Source organism: Varroa jacobsoni, unplaced genomic scaffold, assembly GCF_002532875.2.
Source record: "Varroa jacobsoni isolate VJ856 unplaced genomic scaffold, vjacob_1.0 scaffold_317, whole genome shotgun sequence".
NCBI classification, from domain to species: Eukaryota; Metazoa; Arthropoda; class Arachnida; order Mesostigmata; family Varroidae; genus Varroa; species Varroa jacobsoni.
Window position 1 is genome coordinate 196,502 of NW_019213219.1, and position 27,980 is coordinate 224,481.

General features: G+C 43.4%; 1 long non-coding RNA gene across 8 annotated transcripts; it reads right to left on the reverse strand.

Annotated features, from left to right (window-relative positions):
- Positions 1 to 27,868, reverse strand: LOC111259293 (uncharacterized). Of its 8 annotated transcripts, XR_002679553.2 has the most exons (7): positions 27,562 to 27,864; positions 26,956 to 27,394; positions 23,325 to 23,412; positions 11,426 to 11,645; positions 1,519 to 1,665; positions 609 to 794; positions 1 to 346 (listed from the first exon to the last, which is right to left on the reverse strand). It is a non-coding gene; the product is annotated as an uncharacterized LOC111259293 (long non-coding RNA). The 8 variants fall into 8 exon arrangements; XR_002679548.2 differs by lacking the exon at positions 1 to 346 and having other exon boundaries at positions 457 to 876; positions 27,562 to 27,867; XR_002679547.2 differs by lacking the exon at positions 1 to 346 and having other exon boundaries at positions 457 to 794; positions 27,562 to 27,866.
- Between the last annotated feature and the right edge of the window lie 112 nt (positions 27,869 to 27,980).

Here is a 27,980-nt window from a genome sequence, read left to right on the forward strand (position 1 = left end):
CACTTTTTTTTTTTCTAAGCCTTATAAGATCTCATAGAACACGTATTCTTCTCTTATTTGTTATTTATTATGCACCATATACAACGTGGGACGTTTAAATTAGGCCAGGCCTTGGCGGGTTGTTCGTCCAGCGGGCCTGTGCTCATTCGCCATCTTTGATACCGGAAGAGGGCCAGTTTTTTTTATGGAATAAAACAGCGAAGTCATAATGACGAAAAATAGTGCGTCGTTTTTTGAATTTGAGAAAAATTTGAAGGTCAGCTATTATCCATTGTGTTCACGCGGGACGAACCTCTACCGAAAAAAAGATGAACGATCGACGTTGTTACGGGTTTTCAGGTGGTTTCTAAGGAATTAAGAGAAATTTCCCAGGAAACAAATCGGAGAATCCTCAATGAAATTTAGATGAAAAGGACCCGAAATTTCATTATAATAGGCAAAAAATAATTGATACACTTACACTTTTTATATATAGATCAACGTGCTATAGCACCGAACTTTATTCAGCTTTATTCAGTTAGCGAAACAACAGACAAGATATGATCGTCGTTGAGCTCGCTGACCCCGTAGCGTCGTAAACATAAGCGGAAACCGGGTTTCAAACTTACATCTGGCATAGCATCATGTTCTGTTAACAGCGGATAGAGGCGGATTGTACAACGGAACGCGACATGGTTGTAGCGGGCATTAGTTTCCTGTGCATACCCGTATTCGTACGTTTAGTTAAAGCGATTCCAAGCTATCATGAAGGGATAGACGCAGCATTGTTCTTCGGGGCACAGCGATGAAGCACACTAGGTGATTAATAGAACAAAAAAAACAACACGCGGTCAGATCTGATCTGATATCCGCGTTGCCTCCGCCGAGCTGCAGGTTCTGCAACAGTTCCAAATACGATCTGAGATTGGGCTGAGTAAAGCACATGGCTAGATGTGCTTTAGGAAGCCTAATCAAAACCACAATGAAATATGAAGTGTGCAGTTCATATAGTCAACCGTAATACGTAGTTTAAAACAAGACGAACGTTCACCTGACCCGTTTGGGATGCCCAGAGGCAACTAATGATGGTCATCCTCTAAAAAGAAATACGCGAACACTGCGAGACTATACGTATTTGATCGTGCTCCAATCCATAACAATATCCTACTTTCAATTTAATAACCATTAATACTGCTAATGTATCTGTATTTTAGATACAAGCTTGTATTATGCTAATTGGGTTTTGCGCTTCGTTTCATCACTCATTCGTTACAACCGATACGAGCGACAACGAGTTCGGCCAAGGTCCAGTTCCTGTTATTATATATTTATTGTATCAATGATTATCACTTGTTCGACTATAGAAAAAAGTTTGGGTTTTGAGAGATTTGATCGTAAAATATAAATGAAAAATGCGAAAACGCAGAAAATTTTCAAAAACAATCATAGCAATACTTCTGTGCAAGGTGCTCCTTCCTAGGCTTGTTCTGTTTTTATAAATAACGAAAATATCATGTAGTAGATTCGAGCGCAACTTACAACTGGCTATACTTTTCCTCGAGAAACGCGGCGGGTCCTTTCGGGAAAATTGATAGGCGTTTCTAACCTACAACGTCCTGTCCCGCGCGCCATAGATGCCTCTTGTGGGTGAGAACATCTATTCCGCGAGATTTTTTACGCCGGTACCTGAGAAGTTCCCATAGAACTCTATATTTTTATTATGCATAAATAGTATATTCATTTTATAGAGACAACGGTCACGAATAGCAGCACGAGGAAAGCATGAGATCAACTTTGAAACATCACGCAGTGCTGTGTTATGTCATACATCAATACCACATTAACGACTTGAAAACAGTAATCCTCATCTGTATACCATTACCTAGTGTATATATATTAGAACTTATCTATAAGTTTTACAGTGAGACAGAATTCGAGATGCTACTTTTCCCGGATTGATATTTTTATCAGCCGAACGAATATATCGAAAGTACCGGCCCTAAAAAAGCAGAGCTTAACTTGAAATTGTCATATAAAGTTTGCTGCAGTTACTTCGTACATGCAGCACAGAAGCCTTTTTGACTTTTACTATGTACGATAGTTGAGAAGTTACTAGAACAGATGCCGCTAAATGGTAAAGTTACCATAGCATCGTAATCTACAGCTGCCTCTAGGCGTTACTGTGAATTGTTGGATAGTACTTAAATATATGTAATAATAACCAAATAGCCTGCTGTAATTTTATTATTGCTGTTAATTTCGAATTCCGTATTTCTAGACCGATTTCAGTGAAAATACCGAACAACTTCAACTTGAATGATGGCCGTACGTAGTTCATAGTACTACGAAATACCGCTGTTATTAGTTGTCATCTTTTGCATTAATGAGCCTTTTTTTGGCTGTTAACTTTTGCAGTGGCCGTCGATACTTTAAGATGCCCAGTTTATCGTAGTCGTGACTACCAGCATGAAAAACACAACTATAATAAAATGGCGGATTTCGTTTGTATGTTGTTTTTATTACACTGTATGGCGCGATTATTTTTACGTAATCATATGACACTATTGTACGGGATGATTTAATGTATCACGGTTTTCTTAGTCTTGGAATGAAGTTCCAGTAACACCGAGTTAAGTCTGAAATGATTCCAATTACGTTCCTATTAGCGAATTGGACGTTATTCCTAGCGGCGAACTTATACTTTTATCAACTTCACATTAAACCATATTAGATTGGACTCTCGTTAGAGTGTTGAGAAAAGAGTACGCTAATACCTATTTTTACTATTTCTGAATTTCAAATCTTCTTGTCTAGCATTGTCTAGCAGTTGTACAGATAGATAGGTAGATACAAAAGGTGGGTCCAGTTAATCTCGAGCGCGCCAAAATAGATTTGGTCCTCTTTAGTAGGCCGTTGAGCCGGTCCAATGTAAGTGTATGTGGTACGAGTTGACTATATCATAGAGGCCGTTTCGCCTGATTTTCTAGCAGAAGCCTATAGGCAGACAGTCAGTCAATTTTTTTATTGAGCATCGGATAATTTGCCTTGATGGAGTTTCTCGCTTCCCTTGAAGGACGGTCTACACAATGTCCCGTATGCCGTATAGGTACTTTGGTTTCTAAACAACAGAAACACTTGTCCTTGTCCATGACCGACGTGAGCAGGTCGGCGAGAACATTTTTCTACTGGTGCTGTGACAGAAAGGACTGCTTTTCTGTTTGTCAGAAGAGTCAAATACACGATGAGAGAATTCCAAGGTACCCGCACACTTGAGATATGACATCGTGTCGTTAGCGTCAGATGATGGACATAGATATTGGCAAGCTGGCTTCGACTTCGGCGTCTCTGGCAGAACGCTAAACTAAATGACAGAAGTCGTAACGCTGCCTCTGGGTCTCTGCCGGTGCGAAATTTGCAGTGATTCAAATTACGATATGTGTTGGGGAGAACTCTGAGACGAAAAATATAGGAGTGTGTCCTTGGGTATAGCTGTTAACTTAACAGGCGACTGATAGAAGCCTAGAAAAGCTAACTGAACGTCTATGAGAGCTGTATAAGTTATGTATGAAGCGAGGAAACAACGTATCTTCGTGTTTCACACTCGCCAGTCGTAGAGTCTAGTGTGTAAGGTGAAATTAACAGTCTAAAAATAGGATATGCACGATAAAATTAACCAGAGAAAGGACGCACCCTGCACACACCTTAGTATTTACCATTTCGTTATATCTGCGCTGATATCGGTTTGAAAAAAATTATGTTTAACTAGCTCTTTTTTTATGGCCTTCTAAATTTCCACACAAAGTTCGTATGCAGAGACCGTGTAAAAAGTTATCGTTTTTAGAGGCAAACAAGTATCCTCTTCAAGCTAGAAATCGGGAGACAGTCGCTATCACCATCCAGATGTGTAGCTTACTCAAATAACGCTTTAAGCTATTTTCTGCAATCAGCGAACGCGTAGTAAATGCATTATTCGTCAATGCAGATCAATAATTTTATGGCTCTACCTTACATCAATATACAGCCGTGTCATTATGATCCGTATCAATAGCGTTAACGATCCGATCCCAAACGAAGTCCATCCACATTTATCGGAAATTCAAAACGTCAGTAAAATCACGTCTATAGCCGAAACCAGTCATGTTATGCTATTATGGTTGCACGCCAATGACGCGCCAATTCTACCTCATCAGTACTTATTTTTTTCCTGTCAGATTACTATTATTATTATCAACGTTCCGTATATCTCGGTCGCGCTGAGTGATTTCTCGTAAGCACAGAAATAGCTAGACGCCTAAGAAGCGTCCGCAGCCGCTAGCTGCCTCGTCAAAAAGGTAGCCTGTCCCGCTCTTTGCAGGGAGCCGTAGCGGGACGTTGGGTACGTAACTGTGTGGCACGGACGCTAAGACGGCTCTTGCTGGTGTGGCATTAACGATGGATAGGTTGCGTGCTCTGTCGACCGAAACGTGGGCAAATGCCCGCCGTTACTGCTAGACGGAGAACACGAAGAGTCAGCAAGATGAAAAGTTTGAAACGGAAAATAAGAGAAAGTTCAAAGGGAACAGTGGAGAGAAAATGAATTAGAACGGGTGCTCATTGATGGGTCACTGCTGTGGCTACCTGACTATAACACTTCTGGGTGACTTCGGCCGCTACGTTTGTCTGCATGTCACTACAGTTGAATCGTGCCGTAGATAATAAGCGGGCAGTTGGTCTTTTTTCGACAGGCATCCGCAACGGAGACAACAAGGATGATGGCGGACCAGCGCAGCGTCGAACTCAACGAAGCGCTCAACCGCGAGCAGGTCGCGTTTCCTCCAGTCGGTTCCCTCAGCCCATGACCACAACCATGACTCGACTACGCCGCGTCATTATTATCGGGGTGTCATGAATTAACTTCGCAAAAATTGGCGTCATTTTTTTCATTTTCGGTCTTGTTTCGCTTCACTTTCGTGTCTGCATTATTTGTCCTTATGTTGGTGTTGCCTTTCTTTCTGTCTGTTGTTATTATTATTATACTGTTTCAATAAGATCGCCCACATTGTCAAAAGGCCATAATACAGCAGGATGGCACCGATGAAAGCTTTCGCTTGAGCGTGCTGCAATCTTCTATAGAATTAATGGGGTCACTGAGCGACAAAGGTTGACCATGTTTTTGTGCAGTTTTCCTTACCTCGTACAGTTATACGAAAAAAACAACAGATAAGAAGAGGTTTTATATACCAAGTCATCGTAAAGTTGTTTTTTAATCGAATTTTCAGACGATATAATTGAAACTCGTGATTCCGACGGGCTAGCTGTGAGTAGAACGCCAAATCGTGATTGTTTCAGTCGGCAATCATGGTGAGGTTTTGAAGTCTGTCGGAGTGGTTTAGAGGCGTGCTCCCTCTAGGGTCCTTAGCTTCAAGACGTCACGAACTCCAAGATAAGGAAGTAAATTCACTGTCATTATGCCATTTGAGAACTATTGCTAGATACTGCACCTATGAGTACCTAGTTGTCAGGTGAGCGTAGTTAAAAATTTCACGAATTTTCTATTCACGGATATACTGTAATACTTAAATCATCAAAATTTGTTCACAGATGCAGCGGTTTTAGTTAACGCGAACCCGAACAGCCCGAAATCCGGAAAATATCATAGATAGATAGATAGATAGATACAACAAAAAAAAGATACACCGCAACTTTAGTTAGTTAGCGACGACGATTAGATAAAAAAAAATTCAAGTGTATTTTTCCAGCAGACACTCGCCTAAAATCTACATACTATGTACGTAGAAAACATATAATATGCTTAGTTATAATAATAAATTTAAAAAAAACTATTGTAGTACCATAGACAGTAATCCATGTTCATCAAACTATATTATGATGTATAACAATTATCCCTACATAATATAGTATCGATAAATATATAGCCTATAAGTAATTATATCAGTCAATAGGTAGTTTACAAACACTTGCTTCAAGCAAGGATCAATTAGAACTATGATAGCTCTATTCAAATTATTGCTGTTTCGTCATTTTGGTCGGTATGATCATTCTATTTACCAATGATGAATTTATTGTTTTTTTTTTTTCTAAATTTATGCCTATGTGACTTCTTCTCGTCATTTCTGTCGCAGTGGTTTTCCTCCCAGGCCGTTAATGGTAGCTTCGCATTTGGACCAGTTCGCACGGTTGCCGCAGGTATTCGTGCCTTATTGGCCCCTGTCAGCGTTTTCGGAGCAGGGCGCATTACCAAATAATAAAATACCAGAAAGGATCATTACAGACTTGACCGTTATGAGACGGTACCACGTCGTTCGTATAGGTCGAAGGTGCGCACTAACAGCACATGGTGCAGTATTATGAGTATTTATTAATTCCGCTTAGACGGTTCGGACATAAGTATATGTGGCCAAGAGAGTAGCCTCAGTTGTTCATACGATCCGCTGTTAAAAAATAAAAAAAAAAACAAAGGGGCAACCATTTTTGATTAATTAAATTTAGCTTGACTCTATTACTTGGTAGATATTGAAAACGTATGCAGGTAAGTGATGACGCCTGGACGGGCTTTCGTTTAGGATAAAATGCGACTTGAATTACTTTTTCAAAAACAAATGTAACCGTCCTTAAGTTACTAGCCCTATAATGGATCTAGCAGCTTTAGCAGTAGGCCACAATGAAGAACATTACCACCTGCTTGAGATCACTGGATTTTTTAATTAAAATGAATCGGTCATTTTTTTATATTGTCTTTATCCGTAGCCCTGTATATTTATTCAAACAAACTCGATTTTTTCCTAATTAATGCGCAATCATGTCGTTCATTTATTCGAGATATTCCGATCATTTTCGTTACAAAACGTTCAAGCGGATAACAAGCACAGGTATAGGGTGGCATTAGCTATTAAGGACAATGATTTGTAATAGCTGCGTTTCACAGCTGGTAGTTAGTTGGCCGCTTTCTGCTTTCTTGGCAGGACAACTTAAAGCTGTGGACAAGATCAAACTGAGGCATCGCGTCAAAGTGGATCTATGGGCAATCCGTCGGAAAGCGTTCCGTTCTGTCCGCTCTTTTAATGAATGGTGCGAAGCGAATCTCTACTGAAGAAAAGATATATCGGCAGAGACAATAGGGAGATGTTATCCTCATTGTATTTTCAGATCAGCTTGTCCACTTGACCGGGCGAGCAAAAGAGTCACCAAGAGCTTCTAAGTGTTGGCTCGGTGTGGGTCGGCTAAAAGGCAGAAGACAACATGAAGTGGGCTTTAGTAAAAGAGACATAACTGAGCCACCCTATGACCAGCCAACAGCAAAAAAAAAACGCAGACAGTGAAACGATGAGCTTAAGGCTAGGCAGCAGTACTACGCCACTTGTGGCGTGGCTTGCTTAGATGCACTGCTCCTTTGCACCGAAATGACATCGATAGCGATCCTGTCGTCCTAATCCTGGAGCTTTGTTGTCCAAGCAAACCGTCGGGTAGAGACCGGTGTTCAGAGATCTCCACTGCCCGCGCGGTTTGAGCACTAATACCCCAAGTAGCCCAGCAGCTGAATTAATAGCAACAGCATCGTTATCAGCGAAAACAAACAACGTAAAATCATCATGATCATCGCACAGTGGCGGTTATAAAACGCGAAGAGCGGTAGGAACTCGACGTTAATGATATTTTTTTTCATATCAGTAATGTGGCTTAGCCGTAATCAAATACTACAAAAGCATTATACCGAAGTAGACCATCAAACACTACCAGTCCATCTAGTGCGGATCGGCAAGTATGGGATTCGACCCTAATGGCGTGCTTCTACCGAGATCACTATCCACTAATAACTGTACTATTTTACCTGTTTGCATTAGCTGACGCTTGCCAGCCCACATGCTAAAAGGGACCGAAGTTTCTTGGTAGTTCTTTACTGTCAAGTTCTGAATTACGTTCATGTTGGACGTGGTCGGCGCTAGCCAAGAACCGCCGTGAATAACGTTTCTTACCATCAATTGCACAAATATCATATGTCGCGACGCACGTATAGGGCGAGACGATCCGTTCTGACTGGCGAGTATCGCGCCCTTCAGGAGGTCCTTTTCTCTTTCTGTCCCTAACACTTTTGACCAATAACATCATCGCATTATAACATGATTTGACTTTTGCTAATTCTGCCCTCTGCTACGTGCTGTCTTTACACTCTTGCTGTGAGAGTCATTGTTGTCGGGCTCATGACGGCGGAGACGACTCACTGTCCATTGGCAGCTATTGCAGTCCGCTTAGCTACCTAGTCACCTTCACAAGAGTAGCATCTAACTACAAAATGCCCAGCGCACGGTGGCATCGACACTGCATGCCTTCCATTTTATCCATCAGCCAGTCAGTGCCAGGAGAGACGAACGGTTATAGTGCTGTCTCTCACATCAACGGAGCAGCCGCTGACCGGACTGACCCTTGACGAATCTGCCAAGATGTCAATACTGCTACCTAAGAGTTGTCGGCCACAGTGAACACTCGCCAGCGTTCGTCCGTCCATCATCTGCGACAAACCTCATAGTAGTAGAGCCTTCAGCGAGGTTTCAGCTTCCTCAACGCGTACACCGAAAGCAGCAGTATTTTCAGCAGCAGCTTCAGCTACGACCGCTTTGCTTTGACCGCGAAACCTGCGAAAGCAGCACAGCCAGCCCAGATGATTTCAACCGAAGAAGCAGAATGAGAAATTGGGGCAAGCGGCTCGGCCAGACTTACGATAGTTCTGTTGTTGCCCAGCCTTTGTACAATGCTTGACGTTACCACCCGACGAAAAGAAGCGGGTGGGAGCGGGCGGGCGAGGCCGATACAATGGTGCACATTTGAGTGCCTACTGTTGGCAGACAACAACAGCAACAGCGTTAGCGGCCACAGTAACCGCAGCAGCAGCAGCAGCAGCAGCAGCAGCAGCAGCAGCAGCAGCAGCAGCAGCAGCAGCAGCAGCAGCATAACCAAACAGCTAACCACGCATTACGTAAAAACTGGGGGCGGGCATCTTCTCTACGTGTCAGTTTGCGGGCCACGTAAGCAGGCATCAAGCGTCGGACAACCTCAACAAGCAGAAAGATGAGATGGACACCTGGGATGTCTAGTTGTCACTGCTACTGCTGTATGCCGACTGACCTTTCGAGGCGCTCGTCCTGTTGTCATTGGCACGACTAGTGACATCGACTTATTTTTTCTCGAAAAGAACTTTGAGATGAAATGAAGAAATAGAAAGCGACAAAAAAACACGCTGCGAGGATGACAACGACGACAATGATCGTCGAGGGTCGTTGTGACGGCGGACAGGCCGGTCGCCGGTTACGAAAAAACGTAGACACTGGAGCGCCTACGACGCCACCAACCCCCAGCGCGTATCAAGTACCAGCATCAAACTACTCGTTGTTCAAGTGGGCAAGGAATGAAATGAAATATAGCTACTGTCTGAAGTTTGTTAAGTACTCCTGAAACAGATGAAAGAACAGTTCCTTCTACATGGGCCTGTGACTTCGCGGCGTGTGATGTGTTACATTGCTGTTGCAATTATATAATATATAATTACCATTAGAAAGCTACGATCCGAGAGGGGTCGACACATGTCGAAAGGCTGGCGTAAGATAAGGAGAGTTCTCTCTGTTATTACTTAGATGGTTAGTTATTCGATTATTTTTATTTGCATCACAAGTGTTGACTTTTCTTACCGTAATTTCTTTTATTGCGATTTGCTAAAGCCATTGTCACTTGTCATGTTTGAATGGAAAAAGCTTGACTTAAAATTGGTAGTATTTCCGAAATCAAATTGTGATGGGATAGGACATCTGGCAATTTTTTTTGCATACGCTAAAATGGAGACAAGCTCTATGTCAAAATGCGCAGATTCACCGTCAGAGCTTCAGTATAATCGGGTTCGACCCAGGACCAGAAACAGAAGAAAATATCAACCGAGAAAATCCTATGCGATATATACTGAAAGACATGCCCTTTTGCTGTTCATAAAATCTATATCGACACATATATATGGATTTTTTTTTTAAAAAAATCCGCGCAGAACTGTGTCACAACGAATGGTAAATAAAGTCGTTACCTATCGGTTTACGTAGTTCTCGTTATTCAAAACAGCCTTCCACGATTGTCACACAGCTGAAATATGCCTATTTTACGCGTGCTGCCTAATATGTACCTGCTAATATATATATATATATATATATATATATATATATATATATATTGTATGAATCGTCACAGCCTCACGATACTCGCCCGTTGATACAACTGTAATACAAATTCTATCCCAGCGGCTTCTATTATCAGCTCTATTGGTAAGACATTATCTACAGCGTATCTACTGCTATCTGTGCAGACACACCACCTAACAGTTACGTTCAGAAGGAGCATAAAGACCTTAACGGGCGTTTTAAATGGCGCTAGCAGTCGTAGACAAACAAAGCAGCGATCATTTTCGACTTTACAGCTTCTGTAACAACATGAAGATAGACTATCGGTTCAATAGCCAAATTGAGAGAAAGATCTCTGATGGAACCGAGAAAGATACTAAAGAGATGAAGTCAAAGGGAAAGAAAGAAGCAGCTCGTTCATCGCATTACAAGCTAAACGGAACCGAAAGGGCGGATGGTCATACTGAAGTAACCGACCCCGCCCTTCTCCTGCGCCGAAGCGATAGGAGCGATACGAGCGATTCTTCGCCATGTACCGTTTGATTTCAGACTTAAAACTGAGGAATACCGCAAACGTACCACAATGGCGTAACGGCAGAGCGACGCGCGCTGTTGGCGGACTCTCATCTACTGTGGACGGTGGACTGATCGCTGTAACAAAGCACTGCAGGCTTAAGATTGCTGCTATAGTCACTATTGGCAAACCAACTTCGACTATTCGAATTCTTTTTCCTTTCCTAGCATTCTCTGTTCGCATTTCATCCTCTTCTTCGTCGTCGCATTCTCAGTCAAAGGTGACGATTTTTGTACCGATCGTGTAGGAAAGAGCGTTTTGTTTCTAGAACAGCCTCTGCCTGTTTCAAGGGGGTGAGATGACTCTCACGGGTCAGACGCTGTTGATCTAGCAGTAGCTATTTTGGTTGGTTGGTTGGTTGATAGGTCGGCTTCGTTTCCTCGACGCTTGTTTCTCCAATGATTCTCCATCTCTTTGTACGATTTGGACGGCGATGGCTTGAGAAACGAACGTGGCCACACAGCCTCACTAGGCGAAGGCCCACTCTTTGCAGGGGTGCCGCCTTCCTTATCCGAAGGTTTTCCATCTTCTTTCAACTGAGTGTACCTCCCCAGTCGCGTTTGTAGAACTTCGGGAGCTCGCAGCGCGGCGCTCTACGCTACATACCCCTACCATCCCCCGTGTTCCTGTGTCTGCTCATTTCTTCCTCCTTTTTGACCGTATCGGATAGTTTCATGCGCACGAGAAAGCACTCACCGCGTTCGATGTACAAACTTACATGTTCTGTCGACTGCTACTAATTCGCATCTCGTTCCCTATTCGTTCGATGTCTTTTCATTCCGGTTTGTACGGCGACCACCTCCAGCTATATCTAGGCCCAGCTGCGTACAGGCGCTACCAGCGATTATAGACACAAATGATTGTAGGCGAGTAGGCGTAAGAACGACAAGGGGCAAGCCGACAAAATGGTCAAATCAGCCGCCCGCGGTAAGGAAAGCCTAAAAAAGAAAGATAATGGAACAAAAGCCTGTTATGGATTAACGCTTGTTGATTTTAGATTCGAATCTTACGAACATACCGGTGCAACGGCACTCAAATCACAAAATTCTAATGTCTTCCTTCTAATGTCGTTTCCCTTTCTACGACTGACTCTAGAATCGCACAGTAAATCGCTGCCTGATTGTCGTCAAGCTATTGAGCCGTCTTTGGGTCGCGAAATCCCTTAGGCTTTTAGTCGAATGAACTGCCCTATTTTATCTCATTGAAGCAAGATTTTCTCTATTTGCCTCCGGTGCACGCTTACACATCGACGCACGCAGGCGGGAATACGTTAACAGTGGCTTCGCTGGAACGTACGCCAACTACTCAGGGTTCGATCAAGTGAGAGCTGCGGAGATTATTTTTCTCAATACCCTACCTATAAGCTAGTACCACCGTAGCTTGGAGCTAACTTCTCGATCAAGGGGTTCGTAGTGGTTGAATTTGAAAACGGATCGAAATGATTTGTAACCCGAGTAAAAAGAACATTCCAGGGTAGCGCGAGTGAGGCGGCAGATGTGTCGACCTACATAGAGGCGCATGCGCACACCGGCATGTACCTGTACACGAAATGGAAAACGATTGAAGTAAGCAATAATTAAGGTCGATCAGAGAAAGATAAGACAGTTTAACTAAAGGAGATCTTATCGTTATAGGTACACAATTCAAAGAGATCAGTATGACTAATCGGTGAAACGCCAGATCAACGTCAATTCAGGTTGCCATGCTTTACGGATGTGGACGCGTGCGCACTTTCAGGTGTGCAGATTGGTGTAATGTTCTGATATTTTTCATACGCCTACCATTTTAGTAATAAGGCCATACGATATATATATATATATATCTATTATAAATGAATCTTTTGAAATATATTACAGATTGATGTAGTCTTGTATATGCAATTCGTCAATCATGTTTCATTTACTTAGAAGGCAACAAGGGATATACCAAGAATACAAAACGAAAATTACGAATCCTAGAGCGTTTGCTCAATATTATAATTTAACATAAAATGAATATTCTACCATCTATTTCTCTGATCTTTCTATTATCTACTCTAGCCAAGCTTATTTGGTAAACTCAACTAATGGCTCCTTTTGTCGTACAGATAATCCTGTACTGAAATTCAGAATTTTGTGCTGTTCTATTAGAGTAGTGCTGCAGTGATAATACCGGCAAGACGTGATCATGTTGATGTGCCTCTTCGTCAATCGTTCCGTCATGGACGCCGGTCATATTGTCTGCCCCTTCAGTTAATAGTCACGGACGAGAGAATAAAAAAGCAAGCGTGCCACAACGAACAAACCCGATATACATTAGAAACAAACCACATTGCATGCATATTGTCACATGTTATTACGCAAGACTGCGCTTTGCAATCTGACTTCTGAAAGGTTCGGGAGATGGCGATGACGTACGCATTGGGGAGGAATATCGCGGGAGGACCCTGATCTCACATGCCTGCGTCTCATGCGGTACTTAGGTTACTTCGCTTACGGATTTCGCCATCAGCTGCTGTCGTAGGCCATGCGAGTGGAGGAATTCGCTGTGGCCAGCCGGAAAAAGCGGTCGACTGGCCCGACCTGACCTACCAATAGCGGAGCCAATCCCCTTCATCAAGTCATTACACAGATGATACTTCCACGTATGTACGTAGACGGCGTATGTGGACGCATATAGCCCCATGCTCCGTGCGAGCAGTTACGGATAAGGGTCCATTCGCAAGGCTCGCGACCCAGACCTTTTTCTGTTGTCGTTGGTGGTGGTCGTGTTGTTGCTGTTGTTGTCGTTACTGCTTGATTTTATCTACGTATAAAACTGACTTAATCAGTCAATTTTTATTATACGTGTACGGTAGCGTTGACGGCCTCGCAAGGACAACGGCTAAGCCAAACGATATGCATGTTTGCACTGCGCGATGCCTGCTCTCCTGGGGCAAAGTGTTGTGTTTGTCGCACCCAGATACTTGCCTAATGAGCCTCTATATAAGTACAAAAACGTATATGGCGCATGTGAATGCATGTATGTCTGTCAATTGACCCTATCGAAGATGTTGTAGATCGGTGGACGTACCGGAAATGAACTTTTCGAACATACAGCACATCCTCGTCTGCGCATATTGAGGTCTATGAAAACTCCTATAGAAAATGTATCCATATTAGTTTGCATGCAAACGCTCTATCCTGGTTATAGCTCTATCTACTTTCTACGCATAATTTAGCAGTGATTATATAGGGTAGAAAGAGACAATTTAAAAGGCAATTTTTCGTTTCAGCGTCCTACTTTTTTCCATAGGTCCGCATTTGGCAACGCCTTGAAAATTTCTTCTGCGTCGGTCCTAAGCTGAAACAATGTGTTTGTAAGCAGATCAGTGGACTAACTACTATCACTAAATTCTTTGTTATCCAAGGCATCTCCGTATCGATTGAGACATGTCGAGGTACGGAGGTACTGTTTGAAGTAAAAAAGATAAGATCGGCTTCGCTTATCGATGCCGTTTACGAACAAAGCGAGTTGCCTATGCCGCCGTGGCTCACTCGTTACTTATTTTTATATTTCATTTGTAGCCATATATTTGTACGTTTTTTCCCTTTCCCTCTTTTTGCTTGTCTTATTTTTTCGCTTTATTGCGCACCTTACTTCAAGAGCGGCACCGTTCAGTTGGCGTTTGTTGAGGGCCTGCTCTAGCTGTAGCTCTGGGCAGTTGCCGCCCTCGTCGTCGTCTTAGACCGCTGCTAGTACTTCACTCATTATATTCTGTGCGTGGATGCGCTACGAGGTTGTCCACCACTTCGTTCATTCAATGTCAAATGAAAACTCGCATATCATGCCGCGGTAGAAATGAAGCAACCCCATCGACAAAAAGTGAACGAACTAATCACTGAATACGCAGGCCGTCCAGCTCCAAATGATAGGGCGGCTCGAACTACTAAATGTGCTAGCGGCATTCTTCCCTACCTCAGTTTATCGGTATAAGACTTTCAACGATCACGCCGCTTGCACTGCGGAACGACTGACTGCGAACACCGAGGAATGTTAACACAGAGAGTTAAAACGGAATCAACCTGGGATCTAGCAATGGCCGGACCACCCCTCAACATCGCTAGATTTAAACACTCCAGTTTACCGACTCACATCTCAAGTACCCATACGAGGTAAGACAGCGGACCGTTACTATATCGATCAGCTTGTATTTTTCGGACTCTCTCTTTTCCTCTATGTGTTACTCTATTTTTCTGTCTAGTTTCGGTTTGGTTCAGATAAAAATCTTAAGGCTGATTTTTTTGTTTTGGTCAACCATCTTCAATGTTCTATTCTCTTGTTTTACGCGAATCTGCAGATCTTCATACAGGACGCATTGAGTATGTTGTAACATCTTAAGGCAGACAGACAGACATGTAGACAAAGCAACGAAGGGATGAACGTTGGAGTGGACCAATGTCGGAGCTGTCCATGCGTGAAAGCGTCACAGTTTGGTGACTATTTCCTAGCAATGTCGAGCCGTGTGTGCACTTTGTCGCCGTCGATGCTCGTTATGATCCACCGATTGGCCACAACGGAGGTCCGACTGGATGTTGGCTAACTGCCTTTTATAGACACGCAACCCTCAATCCGAGCTGCAGCTCGAACAGAATCAACGCGTTGATTTCTCTATCCCCACTAGTACTATTACAGGATACTACGGAAGAGGGCTGTGGCTATAACCGGTTAGGCGTGCTACTCTATGACGTCTGATGGCAGCGTGCTCGCGACCAACGCATCACTTATAAAAGGGCTCGAACGTGCGTGTGAACAACCGTCTGTCGTGCGTCTATGTTTGATCGGATGCGGCTGAACGCTAGTTGTTTTCGATAGCGTTTTCCTCATCACCTCCTTTTTCTCTTGCAGGCTACTCTATCCACTATAACTGGCGTGTCACTACCACTGTGGCCTGTCTGTGTGTGGCTGACCAGTCCATAGTAACTAAGGGGCATTTTATTTGAGTTGCCTCACGTCGTCTACCCTCACAAAAAGGCGCTGGCCAACGGTGAACGAACCAGCCTCTCTTGAAATGTTGATATCATAATAAAAACGAACGTAGCACCTCTGGCCACAGTAACCGACTACCCAGTCTCTCAATGCGTTACCCCCCTAGGTAGTGCTCCGGGTCGGCCATTCACTTCTGCACGAAATCTCAGTTATCTCTAAGCTCGCGCTCGTAGCTAGCAAATTGTACTTTTCCGTTGTTACACGGCTACTGAATCGCCATCAGTAGCCGCTGCTAATGTTACTGCTGCTTTTGCTATTGCCACTGTCGCTGCAGTAGAAGGCAAAGCAGAAAGCATTATCGGCACCTTTTTGGCCACCAGCCACCGAAGGCAATAACAACAAAAGCATTTGTGCGTCTCTATACAGCTGCTGCTGCTACTGCTGCTGCTCCCGCTATAACTCTCGCCGTATTAGCACTAACGCTACGCTGACCACTAGCTACATTCAGCTTTCTGGTGTTCTTAGACTTTGCGAGGGTCACGCTGATTTTATTCCTGCTACCGTACTGCTGCTCTACTGCTTCGATTATTTTAACTTCTATCGCCACTACCGTAGTCTGCTAATAGCTCACGAAACTCTGGGGTGGTCTAGTCCTCGCCGCTGCTAGGGCACTCGTTCGATCGCTGCGGCCCTCGCTGTAACTGTTGCTGTTGTTGTTGTTGGCTTTCATCGCATGATCTTCGCAGCCGTCGTCTGACTTATCTTCTTTACAGTGCAGACGACGGTAGCGATACTTCACGCAGGCCACAGACATCGCGTAAATGCCAGCGGCAGCAGTAGTTCTAGTAGTGATAGTGGCATCAGGGGGTCACATCGCAGTAATGCGAAAAGGCTCTTTAGCAATAATAGTGCGTTCGCGCTTTTCTTAAGCGTTTAACATGAGACATTAAGTTTCGTCTCTATCGTTTCCGTTGTTAGAGATACCGTCATAGCTGCTGCTGCTGCTGCCGCCACTGTTATTGCCAGAGTTGGCTAACTTCCTGACTATACAGGCTCTCTATGGCTAGCTAGCAGACATGCGCACATATGTCGACTTTTCCTTGATGAGAAAATCTTCAAGATCCTTCACCTGCACGTTACGGTGGGTTGAAGTGAGGGGAAAGCTAAAATGGTATAGTCAGTTGTTCGCTGCACGATAGGTACGTACATGATTGTACGATACATTGTAGTGCAGTAGAAATACGTCCACATCTCATCACCTCTGGCCTCTGTTATTCGCGCTCGGGGTCCGTCGGGCTGCTTCCGCTTAGCGCAGTCGCTGCAATCGCCGCAGACGCAAAGATGAAGACCTGCATGTTCAGCGAACGAGTAGAATCAAATTGACCGAAAGGACCGCTTGAAGATTAGACCTAGCTTATAGTCTTGCCTTGACCGTAGCACAATTAACGTACCGTTTCACCACTACGGACATTGATCTGAGCCCGACCATCGCAGCAGAGCGCATCATCGTAGTGACCCAAAAAAGCTGTTTCTATTAATTCCTCTTTTTCATACAGACACATAAACATGCAGGCACAGACAGAGGTTTTCTGTGACTTGTGCCAGTTGACTAATACAATTTCTCAATGGCTGTACGCGAAGGTTTTCATTGACTATTATATAAATATGGTCTCGGCCAGTACCTGCGCTTCGTGCTGCTATCAGTGTAGATTAAGCAACAGCCTTGAGAAACATATGCTCTGAATATTAGCTCCTTTTTTTCTAATTGAAATTCTGTTTTTTCCTGATTTGTGTGTGCGCTCTTATTGCTGTCTCCAGTGCCGGCTCTCGCGTTATCCACCGCTCTTGCGTTCCATGTTAATGAACGATTCGTATTGATAACAGATACGACGAGTGAGATAACAATGAAAGGACAGCGAACGAAGAACGGTGACGTAGCTGAAAGTGGACAACTAATGATTAAACTACGCTACGACGAGATGGGAACGTTGGGGCAGAAAAAGCCAATATTGCCGACGATCCAACGACGCCAAATGATCGTGAGCTACCGCTAGTCTCATTTACAGAATATTAATCCGTCCGCCACGAACCGTCGCCAAGGTTGTCTTCGTAACCAGTAGCCAAAAAGAGGTGTTCGTCTTAAATTGTTGCTATTGCTGTGGCTTTCGAACGCAGCTAGGTCTAGCAATGCTACCTACATACTGACCAAAACGCTTACCGATAACCTATTAGCTACCTAAGACGGAGGGCCGTCCGGTTGATAGGCCACAGCTGAACGTAACCGGCAGTAATTTTTATATAAACGTCTCCATGCGTCGAGTTGCCATAAAGGTTTGGCGAATGCAACCAAATGGCTGACGAGGGAGGCTTTGTGAGCTAGTACGAAGAGTCTTATAGATATATCTACTGATGGGTCTTCGTGTGGTTGAGTATTACGACCGTGATGGACGGGTGAATTGGCATCAGTCGAGGTGATAATATAGAGAATGGTATAACGCTACTGAAAAACGCACTGGCCACTCGACTTGCTGGTCGCAGTAGCAGAAGCAATAACAGCCATAACCTGAATCAAGTATTATTAATGCAAATGTCGAAGAGTAGAGGAGTTAGGCTGATATGGAGCAGAAGGAGCTTTCGTAGAGGACTGCGTACTGTCAACCAGCCTACGCGCTTACAATATACATATAATAAGGATAACAGTAACGTTACTCGCCGAAGTATTAGTTTCAAGGCAGGGTCACCACATTCTATTTAGTTAATCGCTTGAGATAATTGCCAATAGAAAGGGCACGTTAGTTGCAAACAAGGGGAAAAGCATTGCAAAAAAACAAACGAAGCTTTTTCCTGTTGGTCCAGTGGTCGCGTCTGGCAAAGCAGACAGCGTACTAGCAGTAGGGCAGTAGCGCATTGATAACGAAATTTAGGCACATCCGTGGCGGTTTAGATTTGAAATCGGGTATGAGCACATGATTAGCTTAACGCTGGAAGGTGTCAGCCAACTGGAAGAATCCTTAGCGGTAGCACCCGACATAAAACACGAAAATATTATTACGGGTAACGGGAATAAACGCAGAGCGAACTATTTAGTCCAATAACGAAAGATATCAATATCAGAGACCTTGAAAACGATTGAGCATACACACATCTCTATAAGGTACCAAAGTGATGTAGTGAGCAGCAAAAAACAGGCCGTATTGATGTTTTCTAAAATTTTATGTGTATGAGAGCAATAGAAATGCATGTTACGTAAACTGGGTAAGGATTATGTCTTTTCGTTTTTTTTTTTTTCGTTTTTTTTTCCATTTTTACTGGCTACGTCGATGTAAAAGACCGAATGCAATTTGGCCAGTTGGAAAAATTTTGGGCACGACACCTACAGGGAAAGGTTTGAAGTATAATTTCATATAAAAATTTGCTGTAACCCTGGTTCGCTTTATCTTTCGCCCTGCTTAGTCTATTCTCATGCGATAAGCACAAGTCCTTTTAGATATAGATAAAATTACTGGTTCAACTAACGCTGAATTGGGCTGAGGTATCTAGCGGACAATTTAGAAGTGTACTTGGCGGAAGGTAGGAAAGGTTTATAGTAAAAGCTACGTTTTTCTAATATGCTTTTAATACAATATCAATAATTTCGACAAAAGTACGCTACAGCTCACAAACACTATTTTCACTTGACCATCTATTATGTATAGACCTGAGAGCAATTTTATTAGTGAATATCATAAATATACTATTCGTTCAAAAAACACAATGTACAATAAATAAATATAAAAACCTGTGATAAACCACACCAAAAACATAGGATACGCTAGATATCGCTGATAGCACAGTAAAATGACGATACCTTCACATTTATTCGCCTCCTTTCGTATGTGCCAGCCTCGTTCTACTCTTAGTCGTATGTATTTATTACCATTATGGTCTTCTTTCTTTTCTGCTGCTTCTGAAGATCATGGATTGCTTAGCCACTGGCTACATTTTCTCCGTGTTTCTCTGCCTCGAACCATACGCAGACCTAGTCCCCCCAATGGCTTTCCCGTTTTAGTTTTCCTTCGAGGCCACTCTGCTGGCAAAATTTGCTGGCGGCACGTCTATTGGCTAAATACTGACAGGGCAAGTAGAAACTCAGGCCGACGTGAGACGTCAATTTCTCGACTCAGCAAATTTGCATATCTGAGTTGAATGTATGAAAAGTTTTCGACACGATGACCGACCTCGTTTTCCTCACTTTTACTTGCGTCTTAATCTTGTAGGACTGCTGCCAGTAATAATAGCAGTAGGCGTTTGTGGCTGGCTCAGCGCCTCGTTGTTGGCTTCGGCAACGACGGCGGGTGCTATCCAGTGTTGCGCACAGACGGCCTGCGTTTAACTGCCTTTCTGGGCACTGCTGTGGTGTGACAGCGGGAGAAATTAGTTTACAGAGCGATCCCCATATCATCTAGGAACGTCCAGCCGGGAAACACGAATGGACAGCGCGTATCGGGTGCCTTACCCCTAACCAACTAAATACAGCAAAAAGAATTATTGCATGACAGAAGGCAATTTTGTTCGTTTCAAGGCTCGATACGAGAGCATGGCGATGGCATGTATAATAGTCTGCACCGCGCTGTCTGAAATAGAAGTAGAAACAGTGTTTCTGCAGGCTTTCCCAGTTGACACTCGGCTGCATTGTAAAGGTTACGAATATCTGTCATTCTTTCACGTTTTCAATAAATAGAAATTTAGTAGCCAGATGGGGTATGCAGTCTTTAACATCATATCGCATGCGCTTTGTTCTAGACGACCCCTTCAACTACTGATATGCTTGTTATATCTGCTGATTCAGAATGTGCTTTTGCCTAGCAAATCGAGGCCAGTCTCACTCAAATGCTGAGTGAATCCTACTGAATACCACTGTGTAATCGAGGCCGTACAGAAGAGCATGAAATCTCGGTCGGAACATCTTCTCCATAACGATGGGTCGTCTGTCGTATATTGGCTTGTCCGGTAGTGCTGTTTCACGCAGCCTAAGCGTGTCCAATCGCATTTACAGGACAGCGCCTCTCTCAACCGATACCATATATATTCAACTTCAAATATCTGCCGAAGTGTAAGTATTACAATAGTAGTGACGGCGATTTTGATCGGCTGTCTTGCCGATGATCGCCCTTTTCATGTCCGTTTCATCTGGTTGTCTACGTCATCTCACTGTCTCATGGATGTAGATTGCTACACCGCTGAACGGTACGCCACGAACGATGGCTATGTTGGTTTACTTCAATACCTGAGACCTAGGAACAAGCAGACCGGGCCGACTACATACGATATAAAGGTGCCAGATGCCGGAAGGCCGGCCATTCATTTGGATTAAAGTCTCAGCAAGCAAACGCGGCTATTCATTGGATGGTGCGATTCCGCGTGACATCATGAGGAGCTAGAAGTCGGTAGCACCTTGTCCATAATGTCCTCCGATTCAGAAAGCTCAGAGGGTAGCGAGCGAGCGAAATCAGGCTACGCTTTGACCCTCGATATGAAGGACGTGCCTGTATCTCGTAGCTTCTCGACACCAAAGACCATCCTCAGAGAGCACGATCAGGCGCTAACCAGGACTTAGTCGGCTTAGCCAGCCTAACTAACCACACAAGTGACGCCTATAGCTACTATGATGATCATTGGTTTTGAGTGCCATTATTACGTCGAACAAGCCGCGACATACAAAGCATGTAAAAGCAGGTCCAACTTCGCTGTTTGCGCTGGTATTCATAACTCTAAGCTTATATTGTTAGCTTAGGATTTTGTTTGCTCATCTCAGGGCCTGCTAGAGCACTAACGAAAAAATGTCGGCCTATCATAGCTAATCAGTTTCGCTGTTCATAAAAGGCGGTTTGTTTAATTCTCATACAAGCAGCTCATATAAGAAAACTTTATAAAGCGTTCAGTAGAGACAAAATATGAGTGGTATATATGTGCTAGCTATGTTAGTCGAACGCGAAACGAACAGTTTTTAGCAATTAGGACAGCACAAGCCGTACTGTTGCAGTGGATTATTCGTAATGTTTTCATTTTATTCTTAGCCTTAACGCCTTTGCAAACAATTTATATATCCGATCAATTGACTTGATGATGTTATGGACGCCCCCGCCGCCGTCTGCTACTACTAACATCCTAGACCTGATCAGCAGGTATTGCCAGATCAGTATGCTACCACACGGCGAAGAGAGGACGGCATTCTGCTTTGCATGCTATTCGGCTTCGCTAATGCCCCCGCAACATTTCAGAAATTGACAAACAAAGCCGTTGATGCTCCGAAGTACCAGATGGCGCTCGTCCTTCTCGATAAGGTTAGTCTACTCATCTGATTTCAACACTTGCACGACGCACCAGCAAGAAGAACTGGAAATCATGAACTTCGCCAGCCGATCAAACATTGGGATTACGGTCAAATGCCTCGATCCGGACGTTGGAAGCTGCACAATGCTCCTTCCAAAGTTTTGGCGCCGTCGTGACGGCAGTGCACCCTACTAGACTACTCTGGGCGAAACCACATCGGACACATTCAGATGGCTGTCAGATACTCTCCATGCAACGCGATGGTCAAGCGTACGATTCAAGCGGTCACGAAGCGGCTGAGTTTTCGCTATAGAAGGACGCAGCTTACTCCAGTGGTTGCTGCCTTGGATAGCGTTTTCGCACAATACATTCGCAAGCGAAAACCCGGGGAGGACACCATTCGGGTTATTCTTAGTCTATTAGATTGTACGGGCCGAGGAGTTTTCCGGCTGTAAAAACGCCGAGGACGGTATGCCGTAGAGCGCGCAGAAGTGCGCACCGAGAGCCCAGGAATCGACAATGTTACATGAAAGCACAGTTCGAGTAGGGCGCGTCTGCCCCGCAGGAAATCAAGGACGGGCAACACCGTGATTTTCCAAGAAGTTGCAGCTGCGTTACCACGGATCATTTACTATCATGAGCCGAGTGATCTGAAACTGAATCGCAGCCGGCAGTTTACCGTGAACGATAAAGGTATATCGGAGTATCTTGAGAAACATATTCCGATGGCTATGCTTAATGTTGAAATGCGCGATGGGAATATTAATAACTTCTAGGTAAATGAAGTGTATAAAACGCTGCGTGAACCCGATTGAATTGGTTCACTGGTAACAGCATTACTTTTCGCAATAATAGATTCATTTGGCTGACCGTTAAAACGCAGCGAACATGCCATTCTTGGTGTCAGAGTGAAGTCAGTTTTTCGCAAACGCGGCGCATTTTTTTTGAAGTTTCAGTGCGAATCATCTGTCATTACGCAGCGTAACGTGTACCCCCCCCCCCCACACCGAAGTTATAAACTTCCCTTTATTTCCGAAATGTATATCAGTTTTTATGCGGCTTCTGGAGGATCTGAAGGACGTCTCTAAAGAGGGAAAACGAAAAATGCAGGAAGAGTCTACATTTAAAGGGCTTGAAAATTTACCACAATGCCCCCAAACGCCATTTTTGACCCCCCTGAAGTTTTTTATATTGATATTAACGGCACTTTCAAGGAGCAAAATACTCATTTCTAATTGGGTCATCTAGACAAGCTCCAACAGTGACTCTTTTGAAGATTTTCCGCGCATTTTTTAAAAACCTTCGCTCTACTGTCATCCGGAGATTTCATTAAACGACACAAACAGTGGATCACTTACCAATATCACTGACGCTGGGTTGTTACTAAAGGGTTGCGGATCAGGGAACAAATAAAAATTACTATCGATGACGATGATGGTTTAGGTCCTGAAACGAAGACGAAATCACGGTGAATTATTAACCATGATATTTAGGAATGACTTTTCAGAGCAGTAAAAAAATTCGCTGATATATATATCAATTCTTTTTTCGTTTAAGCGGTTTGTAGAACAACATGTAAAAAAATTTATATAAAGATATATGTATATATATATACGTCAATGAAACATGTGCGAAAAGGCAGAATAAACATAGTCTCACAGGGCGGAAATAACCTCTTGGGCATATGAAATTCTATCATAGTCATAGATAAATAGAATTAGATAGTTCTCGAATATACGCTATGCTAGTTTTTTTTTTCTATGAAAGGGATTATGGTAAAAATACAGTCTATTAACAATACAGCGATAAAATCAAGCACAGTCGGGATTACAGTTAGGTTTACGTTGAAAAATCAAAATGCTGATCTTTTTATCAGCATCTGACGTACGTTAGCGGAATGGAATTGCTGTGGTCATCCTGGTTGATTGTGTTTGCCACTGAAAAAACAGCGACAGCTGATAGCAAAGTGCTTTGGATGTTTCAAAGAGCCGTTTGTCAAAGCGTATCAATATCACGTACCTTTTTACGTATTCGAAGATAGGATCGTGGATGATTCGAAGTTACGCCAAGAGAGAAAAAAATATAAATACAGAGCTGGGTCCTGTCAACGTCATGACCTTATGCCACATACTCAGGAGAGAATTTGCTACTCGTATATTTATATTTGCGAAAAGTAAAACTGGACCTTCACTCGTTTGAATTTGCACTGAATCTGTGAGTTGCTTGATTAAATTATTATCTAGATTGTCCTTTTCAAACTATCCATATATTATATGCTGGTCGGGAGTAATCATTTCTCGTCAGAATAGGAAAATTTTTTATAGGTGGTTATAACCTGTCGTATTATAATTGCAAGATATTCTATTTAACATTTTTTTTTTTTTTTTTTACAATTTTCTTACAATTTCCAAAGGTACATATACAGGGACATAGCATTACGTATAATATAATCTTCAAGGCCGCCATATCTTGTAGCAGGAAATATGGCTACGATGTTTTGCGTACATAACCCGACTGTGAGCCTAGGGTGATATTGGTGTTTGTTTCCGAGCTATAACCTGGTACCACTTAAGCGTCCACAGTAAATAAATAGTCTCGCCGTAAGGGGTTTGTGTTTGGATACCACAGATGTAAATACATCTGATGAATATTAAGGTAAAACTTGTTGAATCCATGTTCCCCTGTCTATACTGGTTTTAGAGCAAACGAGGCCTCCTTATCGTATGGGACAGATATATATTGGAGCTACCTAAATACGACTGATGCAACTGACGATGACGACCAGTACGTCTCTGGTCCCTTTTTTATCTTTATATTTGCGTCAAATACGAATCTGTTCAGCACTAACACCCTGCTACGATTTGATTGCGGCTTCATAAGTATAGAAGAGCACATAAATATAGAAAAAAATAAGCTAATGTTTCCCATTAAATCTGCTACTCTGTTGAATTCAGTCTTTCTCTGACTGTCACAAGCATATTATCGATTTTTTCTGAGGTTTTTTCCCAACTATGTTCTCCTCAATTAGGATTCTCATAACGACGAAGATTATCCTCGCCCTGCACTACAGGAAGCTCCTTTGACTAGAAATAGAATAACAATCACATCTTTCACGTTTCTCATCAGAGCTTCCGAATGTCGTGTGTAGTCGTACAACACTGTGAAGCAATATGAAGTATATTGGCATAATATACACGAAATATAGTGATTAACGTATCATAATGAAGCTGTCCGGTTGAGCCCTGAACGTCTTGTTGTGTGTACTTCATTATATCATACTTTTCTATATCGCATAGATCAGAAAGTGGCGTCAATTCGTCCTTACGTGGCTCGAGCTAAGAAGAGTTATGGCGGAAAGAACGCGACATCATTCGAGCGTATCATCAAGCAGATATTATCAGCGACAACAGCCATCGTGGTCCGAAAGAAACAATTACCTAGACTGCAGCAATCTTGTCCCCACTAGGATTATGATTAAGATTCAAAAGAACCGCCAACGGCACGATAGGAAGACCCTATGAAAGCCGTTTTCGCAATGTACAGTCCTCTTTCTCTCTTCTTCTTTTTTCAAAAGGCCTGCTAGTTTTCTGCCGACCAGTTTGTAAACCAACGGCGGTTAGCTGATTGCGGGACGACTGATGTGGACGCGCAGTTAACGGAACAGTGGTGGACTAGCATATTCAATGCTCGATTCTATTTCATGAAACTAGGAGAAATCTGTTTTATATTCATTGAGACAGATAGCTGTGCGCTGGAACGATTGATGGGTTCCATTGTCCATTGATAGTACTTGTTTCATCTGCGTATATTTGCCATTATTGAAAGGATAGATCGTATTTTACTCGATTTAGAAAAAGCAGAAGTGATTGTACAAGTATGCCGAGCAACCGCATGCGTCGACGAGCCCAGCTTGAAATCGGCCAACAGGGAAGTTCCGGGTCATAACATCCTATCAATTATCATTCAGCTCCAAAACGTTTATCTTGTCCTTAGAATATAAACTGAACAACAACCAGAAGCTGGGAGGTATCAGCTTGGAACAATTTCGCCTTGGTTAAGCATTACGATTTCCCCACCTGTGTTTTTTTTAAACTGTTCGAACCTCTAAACGCTTACTGTCTAGTCACAAGTCGACAAAAGATTGATATAAAGACGCAAATAGTTACATTCCGCCTTTTACTTGGTCTACGCCGGTATCCGAGTAACTATTTATAATAAAAGTATCCATCACATACGTCAGCTCAACTGACGCGGTAGCCACTACCAACTATGCAATTTGAAAAGTAACTCAATTTTCTCTCGTGATCGTAACCGCTAAGCAGGGCAACCACTGCAATGTTTTGTGGCAGTTACAGCTGCCGAGGTTTTTAGCGCCTGTCGATATTTTCGGAGGTATTGTTAGTACTTTCTAGGTTGTAGCTTATAGCCTATAGGATAGCATTGTTACGCGGCCCCATTATCACAACCACAAAGTCTGCCATCATCTCGTCGTGCGCAACCACGCCCAGCGTCTTCTGCCTAGTAGTTTCACTTCTGTACGGCTTTGCACTTCAGATAAGGTGACACTACCCCCTGTAACTGTCCTACTTTTCTTCTGTAAGGGGGTCTTTCTTGAAACTCTATAAGTTCTGTGTCCTTTGTATACGACGATTGTGTTCGAAAAAGCGAGCATCTCACTCGACACATTTGGTTACAAACTCTTCTTAAATATATAAGAAAAATCTTACAGCATTTTTACAATAAGCGTACCAACATAGATTTAACTCGCATACGTAATCTTCACCTTAAGCTAATGTTAAAAGCCAGATAGCTCTATCAGCAAACGGACGGACCCTACACGTTCTAACAGCAAACAAGAGTACGCTCTTCTATGAGAATTGTTGTACTTCACAGCGCAAACTCTATCTAGATTACTACTGGTCTATCTCCGGGCAGAATGTTCGAAACGAAGTGGTCAGAATGCATTGCTTGTCTACCAGCCTATCTCACCAGTATCTGGTCCTTCCAGTCGAGCGCGTTTCATTGACCGATGATACGCCAATCGCCAGCAGCTTTTGGCCGCATCTCGATAACCTCAGCCTCTTTCATTCTTGCTGTCACCCTGCCTGTTTTTCATTCCAAGCGTACTAGTGTATCTGCAGCTTGATTTCGGCAACTGTGTCACCATTTCATTTAGCCTTTGGTTCCGCTCTATAGTCACTATCGTTTTTCTGTTAAGTTCAGCTAAGTCGGATCTTCAGTCTGCCGCCAAACTAGAACTAGCTTCGGTTGCCAGGGCCTCTAGCCTGAACCTTCTGTTCTTCACAGTCGGCTGCGCACAGCTCGAAATATTCGAAGCTAGTCACCATGTCGTCACCCATTTCGCCATCAGCCTCTGGTGCGCTAATGTGAACCTAACCAACCGATAGCCGATCCATCTTCATTAAAGCTATTTGCAGAGGAGGAAAGGAAGGGGGCGGGGGAGAAAATAAGGCGGAAAGAGATAAGTATATGTATAACTTGCCGCATACAAATATGGTGTCACCTTTGCATCTGATTGACTGCCAAGTGCATTTGCTATACAATAGTAGCTATAGGAGCGCCCCGTTCGTATACCTTCACAAATCTACTGGTAGCAGCAGCGGTGGCGGCAGGGGCAGGGGCAGCGGCAGCAGCTCGTCTGCACTGCGCTGTCCCTTGAGTGCAATATCCAACGTCTGATAGTTAATATGGTCGTAGTCGTGTGAAGTATTGTGTGTACGATGAAGGCACAATCGCCGAAGACCTTTTGGCGTAACCAGCACGATCTCAGTCGTTATTAAGGTTTCTTCGTCTCGAAACGAATCAGCGTCGTGGATATGTGTGAACAAGAAACCGCACGATGTGGCTGTCGGTAAAATCACGAACGAAATGAGAGCTCTGTCGCGACGCATGGCGCCGCCGCTAGTAACGGCCTTTACAGCTTTTTCTAACTACCGTTTTACGATGCAGCGTCACGCTTTTTGGAACTTTGTCCAGGGACCGATCATTGTCTA